This window comes from Camellia sinensis, chromosome 8, assembly GCF_055761805.1.
Source record: "Camellia sinensis isolate YWXY chromosome 8, ASM5576180v1, whole genome shotgun sequence".
NCBI lineage: Eukaryota > Viridiplantae > Streptophyta > Magnoliopsida > Ericales > Theaceae > Camellia > Camellia sinensis.
This window is the reverse complement of record NC_138968.1, coordinates 88,609,448-88,616,344: the sequence shown is the minus strand read 5'-3', so window position 1 is coordinate 88,616,344 and position 6,897 is coordinate 88,609,448. Positions and strand designations below refer to the sequence as shown.

General features: G+C 36.3%; 1 long non-coding RNA gene across 2 annotated transcripts; it reads right to left on the bottom strand.

The window, feature by feature from the left end:
* Positions 1-1,985: 1,985 nt before the first annotated feature.
* Positions 1,986-3,386, bottom strand: LOC145796624 (uncharacterized). 2 transcript variants are annotated; one of them, XR_014337106.1, is made up of 4 exons: positions 3,235-3,386; positions 3,119-3,161; positions 2,976-3,051; positions 1,986-2,290 (listed from the first exon to the last, which is right to left on the bottom strand). It is a non-coding gene; the product is annotated as an uncharacterized LOC145796624 (long non-coding RNA). The 2 variants fall into 2 exon arrangements; XR_014337105.1 differs by lacking the exon at positions 2,976-3,051.
* Between the last annotated feature and the right edge of the window lie 3,511 nt (positions 3,387-6,897).

The following is a 6,897-nucleotide window of genomic DNA, read 5'->3' as shown; positions in this document are numbered from 1 at the left end:
CCTTTCTAACCACACCCATCACCACCTTCATCCAACCAAACAAACAAACACCGCCATTCCAGACCACGCACTACACCCCAACCCCCTCTTTTACCCTAGCTCCATCATCATCTTACCCAAAAACCATCACCAAATTTCATCATTACCACTACCCAGAGCAACCATCACAAGCCCACTATTGACCAAAATCTAGCCGTTGGACTTCCTTTGAAGTTCACGCAGCCATGGATCATCAAATTTCAAGAAAACAAGTATCTTTCTCAAATTTTCTCAAACAACTTGAAACTCATCGATTGTCTCTGGCTGCGTCAATAGATGAAGTTGGGCGGTTGTGGATGAGAAGAGATTGGGGATCGGTAGCGAAGATGCACTTGGGTTATGACAATCTCGGTGGGTGGGTGGGTGGGTGGTGAGATTAAAGAGATTGGGCGATGAGGGTCACTAGTGGCTTTTGTGATGGTTGGGGGTTACAGTTGTTTCCGTTGGAGAGAGAATGGCCAATGAAGGGGGTTTATGGTTTGAGGGCTTGCGCTGGTGTTGTGGTTATAGATTAGAAAACACTATTATGGTATACCATCCATTAGATCAATGATCCAGGAACAAACTCATCATTTAATACCAGGAAAATGCTAAGTATCATAAAAAATATTTTATGAAAATGATTATGAAAAAATCTCCACCATTATATTACATATTGTAACTTATTGTATATAGGGATTATGAAAAAAATATCATGAAAATAATCATAAAAGACTCTCTACCTTTGGATTACCCATACAATCACTACAAGAAATTAGACTTTCGTTGATCAAAATCTTAGTCGCCAAAGGTCACTTTCAGTCACCAAAACCAATTAGCGACTAAATTTTTTTGTCGCCAACTTAGTCGCCTAAACCTTGTCGGCGAATGTTTTAGCGACTAAACGCGAGTTTGGTCGCTGAAAATGCAACATTTGGCTACTAATTTGTGTAGTCAGCAAATGTGACCCTTTGGCGACTAAAAAAATAGTCGCCGAAAAGGTAATTTTTAGCTACTAAATTATTTGTCGCCAAACGTCAACGTTTGGCTACTAAAGTTGGGTTAGTCGGCAAAAGTTATATTTTTGGCGACTAAAATATTAGTCGCCGAAAGTTATAACAAAACTAATTTGAACTATTTAGAGACTAAAGTTTTAGTCGCTAATTGCACTATTTGCCGACCATGGCATTTAGTCACCAAAGGATGCCAACTTTTATTCATTTTCCTACTACATTATTAGTGGCCAAAACATTTGAAAATAGTTTTTGGCTACCAAAATAGTTAGTAGCCAAATACTATATTAGAATTTTTTTTTTTTTAAATTTCTGAACCACCTGTATCCATTATTAGTACAACCTATACAATGTATAAACAACAAAATCCATTAATACTAAATATATATTATCAACCATTCGACAATGTGCATGCCAAAAATTCCATTCGACATCCAATTCCATTCTATTCCACATATGTAATACAAATTCCATACGACCCAAGTATATTCCAACCTCAATAATTTAGTAATACAAAATATGTAATACAAAATATATTCCCTCCATTCAACATATGTAATACAAAATATCAACCTGATAATCAATCCTAAAATTAGTAAATAAAATTGGAGGGTAAAATATACAATTCTGGTGCTGCATTCTTAAATATACATTCATTTCTGAGTTTTCACAAGGACCAAAGAGTTATTGTTAGGATGGCTCCCCCCACCCAACACACACACACACAAACACTACGGATGCCTGCAATGGGAAGGGAAATAGCAGGTGCACCTCACTCTCATGATTCTCTTCTTGTCCTTCTTCCACACCATATGGGTCCTGACCAGAGCTTGTGAAGGAGAGTACAATTCATTGTTGCTAGAGCACAGCTGAAATGAGTAAAAACATAAAATGAATCCCACTGGGTTGAATTTGAAATTAGGTGATTATAAATATGATGCATACACATTTATATATATTTTTTGATGGTGAATTAATTTAAATAAATCACATAAAAAACTAAATGCTCAAATATTTCCGAGATACTTGTCATCAACAATCCCCATTCTGTGTTGATTCTAAATAACTTACAATCTTGCTTTCTCCAGTCATGCTAGATTCATCGATGGCAAGAGAATGACTAGAAATTATGATTCCATCTGCTGGGACCTGGGAAAAATGGAAAGGTAACAAACTATTTTTTCTCGTGTTCATAAGCAGTAATATCTACAGTTGCAATAGTTGATTCAAATATTTTCTCTCCTACCACCTCTTACAACCTGCATAATAATTCATAAAAATAACAATTTAGCATCCTAAGGTTAATAGATTAAAAATAAAGTAAATGCTTCATGTTGTAATTGCACACCTCCAATTGTATATTTCTCTTTTTTTGTAATTGCACACCTCCAATAATGCAACCAGGCACTTATTAATTTTCCAAATTTCAGATTTAGTTTTTCCTCATGATGAACTAAATGTAGCCCCTGTGGTTTGGGCCATGTACACACAAGCCCCTGTCATTTGGAAATAAGCACGTAACCTCTAATTGTTTGTGGATTAAAACACACTGCTAATATGTATTAACGGAACTTTGAATTGATGAAAATACCCCAATCTTCTTCCTCTTTTCTGAACTAAACCCCTATACACACACACACGAACACATGTATATCTATGTAAACCAACCACCAGCAATACCCTTTCCCACCACCCCTTCCTCCATTGCCACTATGGAACAATTTCCAACATATCAATACCCACAAAAAGTTGCACACATCTTGTTCGAACAAGGCATTCAGAATCATGTAATTATCGACCAAGGCATTCATAAGTACATTCATTCAAATGAACTTATCAGTAATAATTCTTGAGTAATTTATAATAAAAAGAAGTATTATTTCCATTGAAAAGATATATAATTTTACTTTGGCCTTTAGCCATTACAAATTTAAATAATTTTACCTTAAGGCCCTACTTTAGACAATTTCTATGTTCGCTGCTGGTTTCATTGGCTCGTCCTCTTATCAAGTACGTACATCTGAAATAATTCATTTTCTTACACATGCTATGAAATATCAAAATGTGAAAATATAAAAAGTACGTACACTTGCTATGAAATATGAAAATGCTCTCCACGAGGAAGAAATTCTGCACATTATGAAAGTAGTGATAAGGAATGGAAACATCTATATAATTGATTCATTCAACCAATTTAATTTACCTCTGAGAATTGCAAAATTATCTGGGATAGCCTAAGGACCTTAAACCATCAATATGATAAGATAGCAACTCAAGCAGCTCCAGCAGCAGCTCAGCCACAGCTACAGCAGCAGAGCAGCAGCATCTCAGCCATAGCAGAGCAGAACAGCAGCCAACAGCTTCAAAGCAAAAGCTCCAGTAGTCATGTGTGTATTATCAAGGCTATGTAGTTAGTTTGTTAGAATTTAAATATAGTTTAGTTAGACGGTTATGGTTAGGTTTGCTATAGTTAGTTTGTTAGAATTTAACTAAAGCTCCAGCAGTCACGTGCGTATACTAGAATCTTTATGAAATTTACAACAAACTCAAAAATAGTGTTTTAACTGATAGGATCATGCAAAGAGATCATAAGTTGAGGAAAAGAGATTATGGATTGAAGAACTTCAAGTATGTGAGTCTTATCAAGACATGCAAACAGAAATCCCTGAATCAGTGAGCTCTCAAGAAGGAGGGGGAGGGGGAATGAAAAAAAAAAGTGTTAATTTCTAACAGCAAAATAACTAATGTTCATGTAAAAAACTAAACATTGCTCTTGCTAGCGAAGATGTAACAGGGTGACAGATGTTAACTAATGGCACATACCAACCCTGTGTTTGGATCTTGCGTTTGTAGAAGGAAAGTGAATATAAGATTCTACAACACTTATATACATTGTTAAGTATATATAAGATTCTACAACACGTATATATAAATATATATGAAAAATCTAGAAATCCCCTAGATGTTGATTCGTGATTATGTATCAATTTTAAACAGAATATAACAATCCCAATCAAACAATCATGACAAAGAGACACAACGATTTTACGTGGAAAAAACCACAATTGGACACCTCCAACTGTGATAAAAAAATCACGGGCAACAGCCACAAAATAATCCACTAAGAAGATTTAAAGGAATTACACAGGTATACTCTCAATTACCTAGCGAATCCACGCCTAATTGAACCAACCTCTACGTGCCTCTTCCAACCCGTCTTCACCTCGGAATTGTCTTTACGATGAGCCACCCCGGAATCCACCAAAGCTTCAGGCTCGAATTCTTCAAAATCCACCGAAGAACAACTCTCTCTTTTGTAGAACAAACAAAACCTTTGATGTATACTCTTTAAAACATGAGTTGAATACTCAATCAAAACATCAAAGAAAACTCACAAAGTATCCCCAGATATAAACCCTAGAATCCAAAAAGAAGATCTAGAGTAGTTATCCTAAAATCTGACCCAACACACGAATTTATAGAATCTGTCCCGTAATCTCAGCTCGAGCACCCAACAGCCCGCTCGAGCGGCTTCAGCAAAATATGTGCGTGATATAACAAAGGTCCGCTCGAGCGCTAGAGAGCCCGCTCGAGCGCAAAATTACACATCTCAGTACTTTTACAGGCGACCAAAACTGCTGGAACCAGGAATTCTCCGCTCGAGCGGCCGCTCGAGCGGGGTAATGTCCGCTCGAGCGGACAGGCAACTTGGAATGCATTTTTGCATTTTACTTCGGGGGCGCTGTCACGCCCCACTTTTATTACTCGGAGTCATTACCAAATTCTTTAACTTAATCCAATTTCAGAGATAACATGCGGAAATAAACTCATACATTCAATCCGTAGAAATGATTAACAATACTCTCATTCGTATGCAAAGTAAACATTACATGAACTAACTTAATAAATTGCCCTTGGGCTTACATCATTAAAAGTACAAGAAGAAGGGTGTAACCCTTCACAACAATGGCATTCCGCCAACATAACTAAGGCCCCGTGGCCAACAAATAAGAAGATCCAAATCTTGTAGCACACCCTGCTCAACACCTGAAAAAGATTCAACAACGTGGGATGAACATATAGTCCAATAGGGAACTCAACATGCTCCTTAACAATAACAACATTACAGATAGCTATGATCATGAACACCCATTCTCATACTAGAATAATAATGTGACAGTTTATACAAAATATATATATATAAATATATATATATGAACTTTTCTTGAAAACAATCATTTAATTCACCGCTATAAGCAATTTATCCTCCCTTTTTCCTTTCATTAACCCCCGTTCCCAATCTTTTATAACATTAACAACTACTTAGAAACATAGATTCACTAAGCCCATTACTCTTCCATTTGCCACACATACAACAGATGTGCCTTTTCAAAACATATTTGGCATTTCAATGCAATTCCAATTATATCATAATTATCCATGCACACCTCTATAAAAAAAAAAAAACAACTCAACTACATACATAAAATCAATCAATGAGTCAACTCGTCCCTCCAACACTGTAACAAATACAATCCACAATGTTTCCAGATACACTGAAACAATAACAAAACAACACTGCACTACTAGCTATATGCGTAGTAAGCCAAAGATACACTTCTCACCACAATCTACCAGTTTACCAGGCGCTAGCTGGAAGGGTATGGTACCTTAGATTATCAGCGCGTCAGTTCTCTAGGCGCTAGCTGGAAGGGTATGATACCTTTGATTATAAGCACTGAACACATAAGTGTGTGGAGTCCATCCCCTATCTTCTCACACACACTGGAGTACAACCCCTCTCTTCTCCCAAACCAGCATACAAATATAATGTAATTCAGCATTTTATTACATATGATGTTCAATCAACAATGGTGTATTACATACACAGCAATTCAACACAATCACGTCATCCTCCACCGATGACCAAGGATAAAACCTCTAGATGCAAATATTTAATACACCTATTAAAGACTCAATTACCATGAGACCACAAACCTGACAACAACATTAACATGGTAGTTCAAGATACAATTCCACAGATGTGTGTGTTCAACACTCATGAAACAATAATCCAATTTTCATACGTATTTCAACACACCTTTCCCATTTCACAAAATAAATTCCACTTCCTTTGTTTTCACAAAATCATTCCCATGGACAAAAGCCATAACTCATTTAAATTCACTACATTCTTTTCAAAGCCATTTCGAACTAATTATGCAAATTAAGTCATAAACAATAAATTAGGGTTTTTCCTTCCTCTTTCTCAACATTGACCAAAAAGGCCCAATTTACATCAACAAACAACAATAACCACAATTAAGACTCAAAATACCTAAGTATTTGCCCCAAAGATCAAAACCCCTCAATTAATTTATTAAATCAAATAAAAGAAATTAGGGTTTCCTCCCCTTTCAATAACCACATGCTAATTAACACTCCAAATAGCCCAAAACAACTCTCAATGATAACATAACCATTTCAAATACCCAACCCTAGGTTCCTTCCCATGATTTCAAACAAATCCAACACGGATATGATTTTTATGCAATACAAAATTACCACATGTCTATCTATAGACGAAGTATTGAAGAGAAACAAAGAGAATCCCTACCTCAAATGGAGAACTCAAATAGAGAAGATGACCCGAAATCAAAGTGCTCCAAATCCCAAATTTCTTGGATCACAACGAAGCCCTCGACGATCAACACATTTCTTACAAAGGCCCAAGGTGAGGAAAGCACTCTAGCTAGATCAATCCTAAGAGAGAAGTTAGGTTTTAGAGTGAGGTGCCCTCCAATGGAAGTTTTGAAAAAAATAAGAGAGAGAAAGGAAGTCAAAAAGTGATCAAAAAGTGATTTCA